Here is an 18,759-nt window from a genome sequence, read left to right on the forward strand (position 1 = left end):
GTTCTAGCTTGTCCGGTTGTAACTTCTTTACATAGGCTTCGCAACCCAAAACTTTCAGGAACGACAGCTTAGGTTTCTTATTAAACCATAATTCATACGGTGTCATTTCTACGGATTTTGATGGTGCTCTATTTAAAGTGAATGCGGCTGTCTCTAATGCATAACTCCAAAATGATAACGGCAAATCAGTAAGAGACATCATAGAACGAACCATATCTAAGAGAGTTCGATTACGACGTTCGGACACACCGTTTCGTTGTGGTGTTCCCGGCGGTGTCAATTGTGAAAGTATTCCGCATTTCTTTAAATGCATGCCAAACTCATAACTCAGATATTCACCTCCACGATCAGATCGTAGAAATTTAATCTTCTTGTTACGTTGATTTTCTACTTCACTTTGGAATTCCTTAAACTTCTCGAAAGTTTCGGATTTATGTTTCATGAAATAGATATACCCATATCTACTCAGATCATCTCGTGAAGGTTAGAACATAACGATAACCACCGCGCGATGCTACGCTCATTGGTCCGCACACATCGGTATGTATGATTTCCAATAAGTCGGTAGCTCGCTCCATCATACCGTAAAATGGAGTCTTAGTCATTTTTCCCATTAGACATGCTTCGCATCTATCAAGTGACTCAAAGTCAAGTGATTCAAGTAATCCATCAGTATGGAGTTTCTTCATGCATTTCACTCCAATATGACCAAGACGACAGTGCCACATATAAGTAGAATTATCATTCAATTTAATTCGCTTAGCATCAATGTTATTTATATGCGTATCACTACTATCGAGATCTAACGAAATAAGCCATTCTTTTCTGGTGCTCGACCATAAAAGATATTATTCATAAAAATAGAACAACCATTATTCTCGGACTTGAATGAATAACCGTCTTGCATTAAACAAGATCCAGATATAATGTTCATGCTCAACGCGGGTACAAAATAACAATTATTTAGGCTTAAAACTAATCCCGAAGGTAGATGTAGAGGAAGTGTGCCGACAGCAATCACATTGACCTTGGATCCATTTCCAACGCGCATCGTCACTTCATCTTTCAGTAGTCTTCGTTTATTCTTTAGTTCCTGTTTCGAGTTACAAATATGAGCAACCGAACCAGGTATCAAATACACAGTACTAGAACGAGAACCAATGGAGATAAACATCTATAACATGTATATCAGATATACCTTCTTTCTTCTTCTTGACAAGGCCGCTCTTCGGATCAGCCGGATACTTGGAGCAATTACGCTTCCGGTGTCCCTTCTCCTTGCAGTAATAGCACTCAAGCATCGGGCTTAGGGCCGTTCTTAGGTTTCATGGGAGGCGTGGCAGCTTTCTTGCCACCCTTCTTGAATTTTCCCTTAGACTTGCCCTGTTTCTTGAAACCGGTGGTCTTGTTGACCATCAACACTTGGTGCTCTTTCTTGATCTCAATCTCAAGCAGCTTTTAGCATGCCAAAGAGTTCGAGTAACTCCTTGTTCATGTTCTGCATATTGTAGTTCATCAAAAAGTTCTTGTAACTTGGTGGCAGTGATTGAAGGACACGATTAATCCCCAATCTCTTAGGAATCACTATTCCCAAGTCACTGAGTTTCTTCGCATGCCCGGTCATGGCGAGCATGTGCTCACTAACGGAGCTGCCTTCTTCCATCATACAGCTGAAGAAATGTTTCGATACTTCATAGCATTCCACGGCTGCATGAGTCTCAAAAATAGCTTTCAGCTCTTTCATCAACTCATGAGGATCGTGGTGCTCAAAACGTTTTTGAAGATCGGATTCCAGACTGCACAGGATGGCACACTGAACTTGAGAGTACCGAGTTTTCCGAGTCTCGTAAACAGCTTTTACTTCATCGGTTTCAGTTTCTGCAGGAGGGTTACCTAGCGGTGCATCAAGCACATATTGCAGATTTCCGCCAGAGAGGAAGATCCTCACATGACGGAACCAGTCGGTGAAGTTGCTACCGTTGCTCTTAAGTTTTTCTTTCTCTAGGAACTGGTTAAAATTGATTGGGGACGCCATCTCTACAACATATATTTGCAAAAGTTTAGACTAAGTTTATGACAAATTGAGTTCAAATTTTAATTCAACATAATTAAAAATCTAGGTGAACTCCCACTCAAAACAATATCCCTCGCATTGTCTTAGTGATCACACGAACCAAATCCACCGCACCTAAGTCCGATCATCACGAGACAAGGTGTGATTTCAATGGCGAACACTCAAAGTGTTCATCATATCAACCATATGATTCATGCTCTACCTTTCGGTATCACGTGTTCCGAGACCATGTCTGTACATGCTAGGCTCGTCAAGGCCACCTTAGTATCCGCATGTGCAAAACTGTCTTGCACCCGTTGTATGTACTTGTTGATTCTATCACAAAACCATTGTGTTCTACTCGTGCAACCATCTATGCATAGACACGGCTCTGATACCACTGTAGGATAACGTTGCATAGAAAACAAAAAATTTCCTACCGCGAACACGCAATCCAAGCCAAGATGCAATCTAGAAGACGGTAGCAACGAGGGGATTATCGAGTCTCACCCTTGAAGAGATTCCAAAGCCTACAAGATGAGGCTCTTGTTGCTGCGGTAGACTCGGTCACACGTTCGGTTGTTGATGAAGACGACGTCCACCTCCCCGTTCCAGCGGGCAGCGGAAGTAGTAGCTCCTCTTGAATCCGACAGCACGACGGCGTGGTGTCGGTGGTGGTGGAGAAATCCGGCGGAGCTTCGCTAAGCGTGCGGGATGCGGTGGAGGAGAGAGGCCGCTAGGGTTTGGGGAGAGGGGGCGCCGGCCACTATAGGGGTGCGGCCACCTTGTGGTTCTTTGGTGGCCGGCCCCCTCCCCTTGGCCCCTCATTATATAGGTGGAAGCCCCAAGTGTTGGACTACAAGTCTCCGAATAAGACCCGAACCCAAAACCTTCCATGTGATAGGGAAACCTACCCAAGGTGGGAATCCCACTTGGGGTGGGATTCCCCCCTTCCATGTGGGGGGGTGGCCGGCCCCCATAGGGGGAGTCCACTTGGGACTCCTCCTCTAGGGTTGGCCGGCCATGGAGGTGGAGTCCCTCCGGGACTCCACCTTCCTTGGTGGTTTCTTCCGGACTTTTCTAGAACCTTCTAGAACCTTCCATAGAACCTTCCGCATCATTTTAAATCACATAAAATGACATCCTATATATGAATCTTATTCTCCGGACCATTCCGGAACTCCTCGTGATGTCCGGGATCTCATCCGGGACTCCGAACAAATATTCGAACTCCATTCCATATTCAAGTTCTACCATTTCAACATCCAACTTTAAGTGTGTCACCCTACGGTTCGCGAACTATGCGGACATGGTCGAGTACTCACTCCGACCAATAACCAATAGCGGGATCTGGAGATCCATAATGGCTCCCACATATTCAACGATGACTTTAGTGATCAAATGAACCATTCACATACGATACCAATTCCCTTTGTCACGCGATATTTTACTTGTCCGAGGTTTGATCTTCGGTATCACTCTATACCTTGTTCAACCTCGTCTCCGACAAGTACTCTTTACTCGTACCGTGGTATGTGGTCTCTTATGAACTTATTCATATGCTTGCAAGACATTAGACGACATTCCACCGAGAGGGCCCGGAGTATATCTATCCGTCATCTGGATGGACAAATCCCACCGTTGATCCATATGCCTCAACTCATACTTTCCGGATACTTAATCCCACCTTTATAACCACCCATTTACGCAGTGGCGTTTGGTGTAATCAAAGTACATTTCCGGTATAAGTGATTTACATGATCTCATGGTCATAAGGACTAGGTAACTATGTATCGAAAGCTTATAGCAAATAACTTAATGACGAGATCTTATGCTACGCTTTAAATGGGTGTGTCCATTACATCATTCATGTAATGATATAACCTTGTTATTAATAACATCCAATGTTCATGATCATGAAACTAATCATCCATTAATCAACAAGCTAGTTAAGAGGCATACTAGGGACTCTTTGTTGTTTACATATCACACATGTACTAATGTTTCGGTTAATACAATTATAGCATGATATATAAACATTTATCATAAACATAAAGATATAAATAATAACCACTTTATTATTGCCTCTAAGGCATATCTCCTTCACACATTCCATGGCATCGTCCCCGGGCGGAAGGCCTTCCCGATCGGCAAGGTCACGCTACCAGTCACCTTCGGCACACCCGTGAACTACCGCACTGAGCGGATAACATTCGAGGTGGTCAACTTCCGCAGCTCTTATCACTGCGTGCTCGGCCGACAGGCGTTCGCCCGGTTCATCGCCGCACCTCATTACGCCTACAACATGATGAAGATGCCAGGGCCTCGTGGCGTCATCACCGTCCACGACGACCCGGAGATGGCACTGGAGTGCGAGGACGTCAGCGCCAAGCTCGCCGACGCCATCATCGCCGACGAACACGACAACTCCGCCGAGCTCGCCAAGTACCCAGTCGACCGCAACGACCCCGCCATCCTGGAGAAGCCGACCGAGCTCGACTCGTCCGCAGCAACTTTCAAGCCTACAACCGACACTCGTCAAGTAGATCTTGTAGAGGATGATCCAAGTAGGCAAATTACCATTGGGACGGGCCTGTCCGCCCAATAGGAAAGCACGCTCATCAAGTTCCTCCGTGAGAATCGAGATATCTTTGCATGGAAACCGTCTGACATGCCGGGTGTCCCGAGAGAACTTGCTGAGCACAAAGTACACGTCGACCCCTCCGCACGCCCCGTTAGGAAGGCAATGCGCCCCGTAGGAGAAGAGCGACAGCGCGCAATCGCCGAAGAAGTGAACCGACTGCTCGCCGCCGGCTTCATCATCGAAATCAAGCACCCCAAATGGCTGGCAAAACCAGTCCTGGTGCTAAATAAGAACAAGACATGGCGCATGTGTATCGATTACAGTAGCCTCAATCACGCATGCCGCGAATCGACCAGATTATCGACGCGGTCGCCGGGTCCGAGTCGCTGTGCTTCCTCAATGCGTACTCCGGGTACAATCAAATAAAGATGGCCAAAGAAGACCAAGAGAAGACAGCATTCATCACGCCCTTGGGTGCCTACTGCTACACATCCATGACCTTCGGCCTCAAAAACGCCGGAGCGACATACCAACGATGCATGAACAGCTGCCTGGAGAGCCAAATCGACCGCAACGTACACGTCTACATCGACGACGTGGTAGTCAAGTCGACTCGCCAGGCCGACCTCATCACTGACCTTGCCGAGACATTCGCCAACTTACGACGATACAAGATCAAGCTCAACCCTTTAAAGTGTACCTTCGGGGTCCCTTTAGGACAGCTGCTCAGTTACGTCGTCTCCAAGCGCAGCATCGAGCCCAACCCGGATAAAACACTGGCGGTCATGCGAACCAAACAGCCAACCTGCCTGGTCGACGCACAAAAACTCGCCGGCCGGGTCGCAGCCCTCAGTCGCTTCATACCCAGGCTCGGTGATAAGGCCACGCCACTCTACCGCCTGCTCAAGAAGTCAGAATCATTCAAGTGGACAGAAGAAGCGCAACGGGCCCTGGAAGAGCTCCAACACGCCCTTCAGAACGCCCCTATCCTCGCGGCCCCGCTACCACAAGAGACTATGCTACTGTATGTCGCTGCGTCAAATCGCGCGATAAGCGCAGTCATGGTCGTCGAGCGCAAGGAAGAAGGAAAAGAGCAGTTGATACAGCGTCCGGTCTACTACATCAGCGAGGCCTTAATCGACTCCAAGCAACGGTACCCGCACTATCAAAAGCTGGTGTACGCAGTCCTCAAGGCCCAGAGGCGACTGGCCCCCTACTTCCACGAGCACCCCATCAAGGTAGTCGCCTCAACACCACTCGCCGACATCATCCATAACCGTGACGCAACTGGCCGGATCGCCAAGTGGGTAGTCGAACTCGGCGTCCACAACATCACCTACGAGTCGCGCCACGCCATCAAGTCTCAGGCACTCGCCGACTTCCTCGCCGACTGGGAAGAGGCCCAGCAACCAAGCTCTCCCGCGGACCTCAAGCATTGGACACTGCACTTCGACGGCTCCAAGAACCTCGAGGGGGCAGGCGCAGGAGTCGTCCTCACATCGCCAAAAGGTGACATCGTGAAGTACGTCCTGCAACTCCGGTTCGAGCCCTGCACCAACAACATGGCCGAATACGAGGCGCTCCTACACGGCATGCGAGTAGAAAAAGAGATGGGCGCAACACGGCTGCGCTGTCTCGGCGATTCCGACCTGGTCGCCAGCCAGACTTCCGGCACCTGCGACGCCATCGACGCCAACATGTTCGCATACAAGCGCGCGGTCGACCAAGCAGGCGCCAGCTTCGCCGGCCACGTCGTCGAATGGGTCGACGGGCGCAAGAATGAAGAAGCAGATGCGCTAGCCAGACTCGGGTCCAAGCGACTCCAACCTCCTCCAGGCGTCTTCCTCGATATCCTCAGCCACCCCTCGGTGCGCACACCTCGCGAGCTGGACATTGCCGAGCCTCCTGCACCCGACTCCACCCTAGTCGCACTCGCCTCCGACAGCGACGACTGGACGGAGCCATACCTAAGCTACCTCGAACGCCAGGTGCTGCCAATGGATGAAACTGAAGCACGAGCAATCGTACGCAGGTGCAAGTCTTTCACCATCATCAACAAAGAGCTATACGAGCGCAGCGTCTCGGGGTGTTCCAGCGGTGCGTCGGCGCTGACGAAGGGCGCAAAATCCTGCGCGACATCCACGCAGGGGACTGCGGCCACCACGCAGGCGCGCGCTCAATAGTCGCCAAAGCCTTCCGTCATGGCTTCTATTGGCCAACAACACACGAAGACGCAGTCGCGCTCGTCCGCTCATGCGTCGGGTGCCAAAAGTATGCAAGCCAGTCGCACATGCCAGGATCAGCACTGAAGACCATCCCCCTCACCTGGCCGTTCACCGTCTGGGGCCTGGACATGGTAGGGAAATTCAAAACAGCCCCCGGCGGATACACTCACCTCTTAGTCGCGGTGGACAAATTCACCAAATGGGTAGAAGCAAAGCCCATCAAGAAGTGCGACGGAAAAACAGCCACCAAGTTCCTACGCGAGCTTATCTGCCGGTATGGCTACCCTCACAGCATCATAACAGACAACAGCACAAATTTCGCCAAAGGGGAGATGGCCGACTTCTGTGAGGACAAAGGCATCTGACTCGACCTCGCGTCGGTCGCACACCCCGAGTCGAACGGCCAAGCGGAAAGAGCAAACCAGAGCATCCTCCACAGACTCAAGCCACGACTGATGGTGCCTCTGGAACGCGCAGCCGGTTGCTGGGCAGAAGAGCTCCCCTCCGTGTTGTGGGGCATTCGCACAACACCAAACAGGTCGACCGGCTTCACGCCCTTCTTTCTGGTGTACGGCGCCGAGGCGGTCATGCCCACGGATATCGCCTACGACTCGCCATGGGTAACCAACTACGCCGAAGAGTACAACGAGCGCGCTCGCCAAGACGACATCGACCTCCTCGATGAGGCCAGGGACCTCGCACTTTCCAGGACCGCCATCTACCAGCAAGATCTCCGCCGCTACCACAGCCGTCGCGTTCGGAGTCGCTCCTTCCAAGTCGGGGATCTCGTGCTCCGGCTAATTCAAGACAAGAAAGGCATGCACAAGCTGTCCCCCCCATGGGAAGGACCTTTCGCCATCAGCCGCGTACTCGGCAACTACTCCTACTACCTCACCAACGTCCGCAAGGACGACAAAGGCGAACCACTCACCCGAGAGGTGGAGCGCCCTTGGAATGTCAATCTCCTCTGACGGTTCTACACCTAAGGAAAATGTGTAACCCACAAATTCAGAGATTAATCAAAATCGCCGATTGCATCAATCTCCAACCCCGATCGCCTCTCCGCTGCCTGCCAGATAACTGCATCTCCCATCTCGATAAACACGGGCCCAATCGCCATGGCAAGCGACTTGGTACTGGGAGACCTTCGATCGCCGCTGCTTGAAGAGACAAGTCCACGATCGGCCAAGTAGCCGGGCTAACAAGGGCATGATGGGTCACCCGGGCGCAACACCAGGCCCGGTTACCCCCCATCCCTTACGCTGTCAGGTGAAAACGGCGACTAGAACCTACAGCAGGGTCGCATGCCCGACCAGCCCCCGGGCCACGGCGATCGTCTAGTGCTACGCTATACAGCACACCAATGCCCTCCTCTACCTTAGGCCGGTGACTCAAATGGCTAAGTACTTCGACCAGGGACCCCGCAAAACGGACCCGCGGCTCGCCAAGGAACAACGCCCGCAAGAACCCCCTTTGGAGTCGCCCAGCGACTGGCTCACCGAGCCACGACGAGAGGCGTGCTACATATAAACAGTGCAACTATCCCGCTACTCCACCCATGAGGCTGCTATTCGCACTACAATGACTACGTACTGCGACTGGGGATGCCCAGCTCGACAAGGAAAACAGTCAAGTCGATAGCCTTCATTGGGGTCGCATGGCGACTGGCCTGTTGGCCATGGAGAGTCGGACCCAACTCAAACAGAAAACATCACCGATACGTTTACATATCTCAAAAGCGGTCGCCAAGTTATACTTAAGCAAAAGCTAACACTTTATTTACAACTTACACCCGCGAGTCACACCCTCGCGGGAATTTGAGTGGCATCATTCACAGGTTTACAAGACCCTACTGGGATGGCCCCGGAGCTTCCTCTACGACCGGCTCGGCGCCGCCGTCGCCATGCCGAAACTTCGGAGTATACAAGACGACCGGGTACGTGGACAGGGAGTTGGCAGCCGCAGCATGGAACAGACGCTCCGCGGGGAAATCCACCGGGCCAGCCTCCTTCTCCACGTCCCCAGGCGCCGACTGGCTGGGAATGTGCGTCTCCAAGTCCGCGGTCGCCAACACCTGGTCGGCGTAGGGGCGCACTGCCTCCATCAAGCGCAGCACCTCGGCGACGTCAAACTCGCCCGTCTCCGAGGGGAAGCCAGCCGTGACCTCCTCCACGTCAAATCCCTCCGAGTAGTGGGCCAGCACCATGCTCAGCGCCATGGTAATACCAACGCGGCAAGAGGAGCGGCGGAGCCAGTCGACAACAGCTGGAATGTTGGAGACGGCCTTGAAGACTGACGGCGTGTCCCACGGAATCACCTCTCGCGGACTTAGGTACTGAAGCGCCGCCAGGATCTCCCCCGCACAGGCGATGATGCGCGCGGTCGCGGTCGACAGGCACTCCCGCGGGGTTGCCGTCTCTGTGAAGTCGCTCGTACCTGACACCAACAACAAGAAGAAATTCAAGTTAGAACTCGCTCTTGATGCGGGCTCGCCACGCTCGGGGACTGGCCCCCGAGGCCGGCTCGCCACGCTCGGGGACTGGCCCCCGAGGCTGGCTCGCCACGCTCGGGGACTGGCCCCCGAGGCCGACTCGCCACGACCGGGGACTGGCCCTCGAAGCCGACTCGCCACGCCCGGGGACTGGCCCCCGAAGCCGACTCGCCATGCTCGGGGACTGGCCCCCGAGGCCGACTCGCCACGCTTGGGGACTGGCCCCCTCAAGCGGACTCGACGTTTCGGCAATCAACAATAACCAATGAGGGAACGCCGGAACTTACCAAGGAGCTGAAGCGACGTCTCACGGACAAACGCCTCGAAGCTGGTCTTCTCAGCCTGCACCGCCAAGACGATGCCCTCGAACGCCTCCTTCTCTGCGGCCAGCTCCTTGGCGTGTTGCAGCTTCAAAGCCGCGACCTCCTCTCGGAGAGCCGCGGCGGCCCCCCGCGCGGCGTCCCGCGCCTCCGTCGCGGCCTCCAGCTTCCCCTTGTATTCCGCGATAACATCCTCCAACTCCCGGCCCTTGTCCTCCAGGACCTTCGTTAGGTCCGCCACCTCCGCCTTCGCCTTCTTCCTCGCCTCTTCGGCCTACTTCGCCCGGAATTCGGCTTCCCGGTAAAAGGACTCCTTCACGAATCCTTCGCGAGCTTCTGCAAGCGCCTTCGCATGCGCCTCTGCTACAGAAAAAAGGACGATGAGAACAAAGGTCCAACTGCACGGGCGCGACTAGGAGGGGGAGACACGTGGACGCGACTTACTGCCCAGAGCGATAAGCTTGCGGTTCTTCTGTGCCGCCTCCTCTACGAGCGCCGTCAGTCGCTTCACCTCCGCCTGCATAAAGAACGACGCGAAGGTCAACAATGGCAGTCCAGGTGCAAAAGAGAGCCTCGACTCGCCCCTTCAGGCCAAGTCGACCCTCGAGGACTGGGGGAGGACCGGACTGCGAGTACAGGAGTGCTTACCACGTGCACTTCACCGAGCGCCGTGTGGAGCTCAGTGAAGGTCAGAGTCGAAGGCGGAGGACGGCGCGACTTGGCCGCTTCACCCGCCTGCATCATCGCGTCGGTCGACGTCGCCCCTTCCGTTCGCGTCTCGGGGTCGCTGGGACGGACTTGGTCCCTAGCTGCCTTGGACCGACGCTCCTTCATCGGCGCCGAGAGGCCGCCTTCCTCGGCGGTGTCTTCTTCAACTTCGGGTGCCACGACATCCACCCCCGGGCTTCAGTCGATCCGACGCCTGCCGACTCCTCCTCTACCGCGGGGGGAGCGGCGCCTGGTCCCATCGCCGCACTCGCCGCGCCCCCGCGGCCCACGCTAGCCAAGGGGAAAGCCTCAGCAGTGCGCTCGGCGCGGCTGGCGCTCGCATCCCCCGCCTTGCTCGCGACGACATGCTCTTCCCGAGCCGACCCCGTGTCCACAAGGTCGGAGGGCGCCTTCTTCGTTTCTGCGGCCTTCTTCAGGTCGGCCGCCTTCTTCGCCTCGGCCGCTCTCGTGGCCGCCGTCCCAATCGAAGCGGGTCTTGCCAGGACCTTCCTCTTGGACCTGCGGGGGATTGGGGCGGGTCAGTCGTAAATCCCGCCCATAAGGAAGCAAAGCTTGACAGGAGATACTTACTTCACCGTGGGGATCGCCTTCACGCCCGGACCGGCTCGGGCTCCAGCGTCGATGGCGTCCTTCAGAGGGCGCTGGAGCTTTATGGAACCTTCAAGGATAGTTGGGCGCAGCCGCTTGGGCTGCGGCTCGGCTTCCCCCTTCGAGGGCTCCCCTTCCTCCGGGTGAGAGGTCGCCTCTTCGTCCCCGTCACCCTCCGGCGGCTTTGGCGCGCCCTGCGACGAAGACGTTGCGCCCCTCTTCGCCCCGCGCGGGAGTCGGACGAAGTCCCTCGCTTCGGAGTCCGACTCGGTGCGCTCCTCCTTGTCGTCGACCTCCTCCTCCTCGCCTTCGGTCATTTCCGGAGGCTCTTTCCCCGCAAGGGGGGAAGATGATCGGCGACCTTCTGCCATCGCTGCATTCGGGCCAAGGAAGTGAGTTAGAAAAGGAGGAGCACAATATAGGCGTTCGGGGTCGCAGCAGCATACCTGGGGCGTCGGCTTGTCCTCGGAGAAGGGCTGCAGGCCGTCCTCGAAGGAAGTGAAGGCGGCCGTCGTGATCTTGGCAAGCACCTTCCGGTACTCGGCATCGTCCCACTCGGTCGCCGTCGACCGGGTGCAGTCGTTCTGCCCCTGGTACTCCCACATAGAGTGGGCTCGACACCGGAGGGGAATCAGGCGACGGCCGAGCCAACAGTTGTACATGTTGGCCACCGTCAAGCCGTCGTCCTTCATCGCCTGGCGCATCCCCTTCACCACCTCTTCCTGCTCGCGCGGCAGCGATCGGACGTTGAGACGTCGCGGGACGATGGGCTCGGGGTCGTATTGAGGGATGCAGACCTCGCCGGGGGGAGTGTACTCCTTGGCGTAGAACCAGAATCGGCGCCATTGCGATTGCGCCTTCTTGGGGAGCGCCATGTCGATGAAGCTCTCCCCCGACTTCACCTGGAAGGTGATCCCGCCATTTGGGATGAGCGCCTGGTTGTCCTTGCTGACCCGGGTCGCCCGCCCGTGGAAGATTGATACCCACAGTGGGAAGTACGGCGGGCAACCCAAGTAGCACTCGCACAGCGCCACAAACAATGAGATTTGCTGCACAATGTGCGGCCCGAGGTCGCATATCTTGATGCTGTAGAAAGCCAGCAGCTGCCGGATGAAGTCGGAGGAGGGGAGCGCGAATCCGCGGTCCAAGAAGCTGAGGAAGAGCACGAACTCGCCCGGCCGCGGAAGCGGCTCCACCTCGTTCGGCGCTGGGACCCGCTGATGTCTACGGGTGCTTCTATTCTTGTAGACAGTGTTGGGCCTCCAAGAGCAGAGGTTTGTAGAACAGCAGCAAGTTTCCCTTAAGTGGATCACCCAAGGTTTATCGAACTCAGGGAGGAAGAGGTCAAAGATATCCCTCTCAAGCAACCCCGCAACCACAAAGCAAGAAGTCTCTTGTGTCCCCAACACACCTAATACACTTGTCGGATGTATAGGTGCACTAGTTCGGCGAAGAGATAGTGAGATGCAAGTAATATGGATGAGTATGAGTGGTAATAGCAATCTGAATAAAATATGGCAGCGAGTAAACATGCAACAAAACAAGTAAACAAGCGGAGATTCGATGCTTGGAAGCAAGGCCTAGGGATCCTGCTTTCACTAGTGGACACTCTCAACAATGATCACATAATAGGACTACTCTACACCCTCTTGTTGGATGATGAACACCACTAATTGTGTAGGATTACACGAACCCTCAATGCCGGAGTTAACAAGGTCCACAATATTCGATATTCATATTTAAATAACCTTAGAGTGCAAGATAGATCAACACAATTACACCGAGTACTAACATAGCATGCACACTGTTACCATCACACTATGAAAGGAGGAATAAATTGCATCAATACCATCATAGTAATAGTTAACTTCATAATCTACAAGAGATCACAATCATAGCATATACCAAGTACTTCATGATGCACATACTGTCAACATTACATCATGGAGGAGGAATAGACTACTTTAATAACATCACTAGAGTAGCACATAGATGATATTCAACTAGATCACATAGAGAGAGAGATGAACCACATAGCTACAGCGGAGCCCTCAGCCCCGGGGGTGAATTACTCCCTCCTCATCATGGAGACAGCGATGGCGGTGAAGATGGTGGTGGAGACGGCGGTGGAGATGACTCCGGGGGCAATTCCCCATCCCGGCAGGGTGCCGGAACAGAGACTTCTGTCCCCCGAATTGGAGTTTCGCGATGGCGGCGGCTCTGGATGGTTTTCTCTGGTTTCGTCGAACGGGGGCAAGGATTTAGGTCAGGGACGACTAAATAGGCGAAGAGGCGGAGTCGGAGGGGCCACAGGGGACCCACACACTAGGGCCCCCCCCTTGGCCGCGCCGTCCTGTGGGGTGGGGCCCCCTGACTCCCCTCTGGCCTTTCTCCGGTGCTCTGGAAGCTTCCGGGAATTTTAAGATCTTCGGTGTTGATTTCGTCCGATTCCGAGAATATTTCCTTACTAGGATTTCTGAAACCAAAAACAGCAGAACAAAGAATCGGCCCTTCGGCATCTCGTCAATAGGTTAGTTCCGGAAAACGCATAAATATGACTTAAAGTATGCATAAAACATGTAGATATCATCAATAATGTGGCATGGAACATAAGAAATTATCGATACGTCGGAGACGTACGCATCCCCAAGCTTAGTTCTCGCTCGTCCCGAGCAGGTAAACGATAACAAAGATAATTTCGGAGTGACATGCCATCATAACCTTGATCATACTATTGTAAACACATGTAATGAATGCAACGATCAAAACAATGGTAAATGACATGAGTAAACAAATGAATCATATAGCAAAGACTTTTCATGAATAGTACTTTCAAGACAAGCATCAATAAGTCTTGCATAAGAGTTAACTCATAAAGCAATAATTTCATAGTATAGGTATCGAAGCAACACAAAGGAAGATTAAGTTTCAGCGGTTGCTTTCAACTTGTAACATGTATATCTCATGGATATTGTCAACATAGAGTAATATAACAAATGCAATATGCAAGTATGTAGGAATCAATGCACAGTTCACACAAGTGTTTGCTTCTTGAGGTGGAGAGAAATAGGTGAACTGACTCAACATAAAAGTAAAAGAATGGCCCTTCGCAGAGGGAAGCATCGATTGCTATATTTGTGCTAGAGCTTTGATTTTGAAAACATATAGAGAGCATAAAAGTAAAATTTTGAGAGGTGTTTGTTGTTGTCAAGGAATGGTAGCGGATACTCTAACCCCCTTGCCAGACAAACCTTCAAAGAGCGGCTCCCATTTTATTTTTATTTTTGGGTGGCACTCCTTCCAACCTTTCTTTCACAAACCATGGCTAACCGAATCCTCGGTGCACTGCCAACAATCTCATACCATGAAGGAGTGCCTTTTTATTTTAGTTTTATTTAGATGACACTCCTCCCCACCTTTGCTTTCTCAAGCCATGGCTAACCGAATCCTTCGGGTGCCGTCCAACAATCACATACCATGGAGGAGTGTCTATTTTTGTAACATTATGATGGTTAATTAACTTGGGACTGGGAAACCCATTGCCAGCTCTTTTTGCAAAATTATTGGATAAGCGGATGAAGCCACTAGTCCATTGGTGAAAGTTGCCCAACAAGATTGAAAGATAAACACCACATACTTCCTCATGAGCTATAAAACATTGACACAAATCAGAGGTGATAAATTTTGAATTGTTTAAAGGTAGCACTCAAGCAATTTACTTTGAAATGGCGGAGAAATACCATGTAGTAGGTAGGTATGGTGGACACAAATGGCATAGTGTTTGGCTCAAGGATTTGGATGCATGAGAAGTAATCCCTCTCAATACAAGGCTTAGACTAGCAAGGTTATTTGAAGCAAACACAAGTATGAACTAGTACAGCAAAACTCACATAAAAACCTATTGCAGGCATTATAAGACTATACATTGTCTTCCTTGTTGTTCAAATACTTTACAAGAAAATATCTAGACCTTAGAGAGACCAATCATGCAAACCAAATTTTAACAAGCTCTACAGTATTTCTTCACTAATAAGTGCAAAGTATATGATGCAAGAGCTTAAACATGAGCACAACAATTGCCAAGTATCACATTATTCAAGACATTATACCAATTACCACATGTAGTATTTCCCGTTTCCAACCATATAACAATTAACGAAGCAGTTTCAACCTTCGCCATGAAAATTAAAAGCTAAGAACACTTGTGTTCATATGAACCAGCGGAGCGTGTCTCTCTCCCACAAGCATTTATTCAAATAAAAACAAAAACAAAAACATACAGACGCTCCAAGTAAAGTACATAAGATGTGGCCGAATAAAAATATAGTTTCAAGAGAAGGAACCTGATAGTTTGTCGATGAAGAAGGGGATGCCTTGGGCATCCCCAAGCTTAGATGCTTGAGTCTTCTTGAAATATGCAGGGATGAACCACCGGGGCATCCCCAAGCTTAGAGCTTTCACTCTTCTTGATCATAGTGTATCATCCTCCTCTCTTGACCCTTGAAAACTTCCTCCACACCAAACTCGAAACAAACTCATTAGAGGGTTAGTGCATAATCAAAAATCCACATGTTCAGAGGTGACACATTCATTCTTAACACTTCTGGACATTGTCCAAAGCTTCTGAAAGTTAATGGAACAAAGAAATCCATCCAACATAGCAAAAGAGGCAATGCGAAATAAATGGCAGAATCTGTCAAAACAGAACAGTCCGTAAAGACGAATTTCTAAGAGGCACCAGACTTGCTCAAATGAAAATGCTCAAATTGAATGAAAGTTGCGTACATATCTGAGGATCACTCACATAAATTGGCATAATTTTCTGAGTTACCTACAGAGAATTAGGCCCGTATTCGTGACAAAGAAGAAATCGTTTCTGCGCAGTAATCCAAATCTAGTATGAACCTTACTATCAACGACTTTACTTGGCACAACAATGCACAAAATTAAGATAAGGAGATGTTGCTATAGTAGTAACAACTTCCAAGACTCAAATATAAAACAAAGTTACTGTAGCAAAATAAACACATGGGTTATCTCCCAAGAAGTTCTTTCTTTATAGCCATTAAGATGGGCTCAGCAGTTCTAATGATGCACTCGCAAGAAATAGTATTTGAAGCAAAAAGAGAGCATCAAGAAGCAAATTCAAAATACATTTAAGTCTAACCCACTTCCTATGCAAAGGAATCTTGTACACAAATGAATTAATGAAGAACAAAGTGACAAGCATAAGAGGATAAAACATGAGTAACTTCAAGATTCTCAACATAAAGAGGGGAAACTTAATATTATTAAGATGCCTATAACCATGTTTCCCTCTCTCATAATAACTTTCAGTAGCATCATTGATGAAATCCACGATATACCCATCACTTAAAACATTCTTATCATGGTTCTTATGCATAGAAGTATCATTAATTTTGGCATAAGAAGAGTTCTTCTCATTAATAGTAATTGAAGCAAGATTATTATCAAGAATTTGAACATGGTAAACAAGTTGCATATTAAGGGAATTATTTTTGGTAATCCAATCATAACTATGACAAGTTTCATAAGGATAGTTATAACCTATATCATAGCATTCTTTATAATAATCATCAAAGGTCGGAGGCATAATGTCATCATAAGAAATAGAATAGGTATCTTTCACAGTAGGTTCATCTGTGACCATACCATCATTGTTGCAAGAAGAAGATGTATCAAACATGTAATGATCAGTAGCAAAAGGATTTTCAAACACCTCATCCCCAAGCTTAGAGCTTTCTATATCATTATGGGAGGAAGCATGGATAGTACCGATACTATGGCAATTATTAACATCATCATTTTCAGAATTAGTTTCCCAGAGATTTACAATATCAAAAGTAGTGTGCTCTTTCAAATCATGATCACTAATGTATGTAAAGGGCATAGGAAGATCATTGTATTCAGATTCATTATCATAATAATCATTAGGAGCAACATACTTACGGTTACCTAGCGTTATCTCATTCACTCGGGGATATGCCGTTACATCTTTCTCTTTATTCTCCTTCTTCTTCTTCTTCTTCGTTCCCTTGTTCTTCTTCTTCTCTTCCTTCTCCTCGTTCCCTTCTTTAGGAGGAAGAGGCTTGAAGGGAGGCTTCTCCACAACCTGATTTACTTTCAGAAACAATAGAAGAAACTTGGGAGGATTCCTCCTTTTCATTAATAAGTTCGAAACACACAGCGGTCCTATCGTATTTTGGCAAGGTGTCATCTTCTAAAATATTTTGTACGTAAGTATTTGTATGGCTATTATCAATGCAATAAGAAAAATACCCATGCAGGACATCATCAATATCAAGATCACTCATATGTAACAAAGAGATTTTTCTTGATAGCTCTTCACACCACAAAAATAAAGTAAGTTCATCATGCTGATTAGGAGTAATTTCATCATCACAATACAAATTTGCAGCACTCATGGGGTTCAAATTATCATTGGAGGAGCATTGAAAATTAAAATGACCCACTATATGGCAAACTTCACAAATAAAAGGATAGTCAGCACAAACCTTTTTACCAAGATCATCTAGATCCCTAGCCCACTTTCTAGTTTTTTCATTAATATGATGGATACAATATTCATCTTCGACTTGATTAATTCCACAAGGTCTATGCATTCCACAAAAATTAACATGCTTATAGGAAGTCTTAGGAGTTTGAGCATGTTTATTGCAATCATTAACAACAATTTCATCCTTCATGCAAGCATCTTTAAAAGGTTCATGATACTTATCAAAATTCTTCTTAGGCAATTCAAAATGAGAGGCAAAAGCTTTATAAAGATTTGCAGCAACTTGAGAGTCAAGACCATAGGTAGCACTCATATTTCGAAATTTACTAGTATCCATAAAAGTTTCAATGCATTCATAATCATATTTTATACCTGACTCTTTACCTTTATTGTTCTCCCATCCTTCAGCGTTCTCCTCAATCCGATCAAGAAGATCCCACCTAGCTTCAACCTCCTTGCTTGTGAAAGATCCCTCCGAACAAGCATCTAGATAGTCCTTGTGATGTCCTGAAAGCCTTGCATAAAAATTATTAATAATAACATTACGGGGGAGCTCATGAATGGGACATTTGAGCATTAGTGACTTCAATCTCCCCACGCTTGAGAAATACTCTCTCCATCACGAGGATAAAAGTTATAAATATAATTCCTATCAATATGCACTTCATGAGGGGGATAAAATTTAGAATAAAAGAGAGATACAATTTCCTCCCAACCAAGAGAATGACTATTCTCCAACAATTTATACCAATGTGCCGCTTTACCAGACAGCGAAACAGAGAATAGCTTCTTCCTCACTTCATCCATAGAGATACCTGCACACTTGAATAACCCGCATAATTCATGCAAAAACAGTAAATGATCTCCAGGATGGACAGTTCCATCCCCTTCATAGCGGTTATCCATAACACGTTCAATAATTTTCATGGGTATCTTGAAAGAAGTACTTGCAGTAGGTGGATTTAAAATATCACAAGCATCATTAGAGTTATCGCATATGGGAGATAAAGCATTATCGAACAAATTTTCTCCCCTAAAGATGGGAAGCTAAAAAGATCACAGAAACTAGCTTCCCCAAGCTTAGTCTTATCCATAGCATTAGCAGTGATTGCGTTCATACCAATAACATTGCTACTAGCATGCAAATGAGGTTCCATAGGTTCTTTAATTTTCGCTTCACACAATTCATGTCTTAACTTAGGAAATAAATTAAAAAGCTCATAGTTGTATT

Source organism: Lolium rigidum, chromosome 5, assembly GCF_022539505.1.
Source record: "Lolium rigidum isolate FL_2022 chromosome 5, APGP_CSIRO_Lrig_0.1, whole genome shotgun sequence".
NCBI lineage: Eukaryota > Viridiplantae > Streptophyta > Magnoliopsida > Poales > Poaceae > Lolium > Lolium rigidum.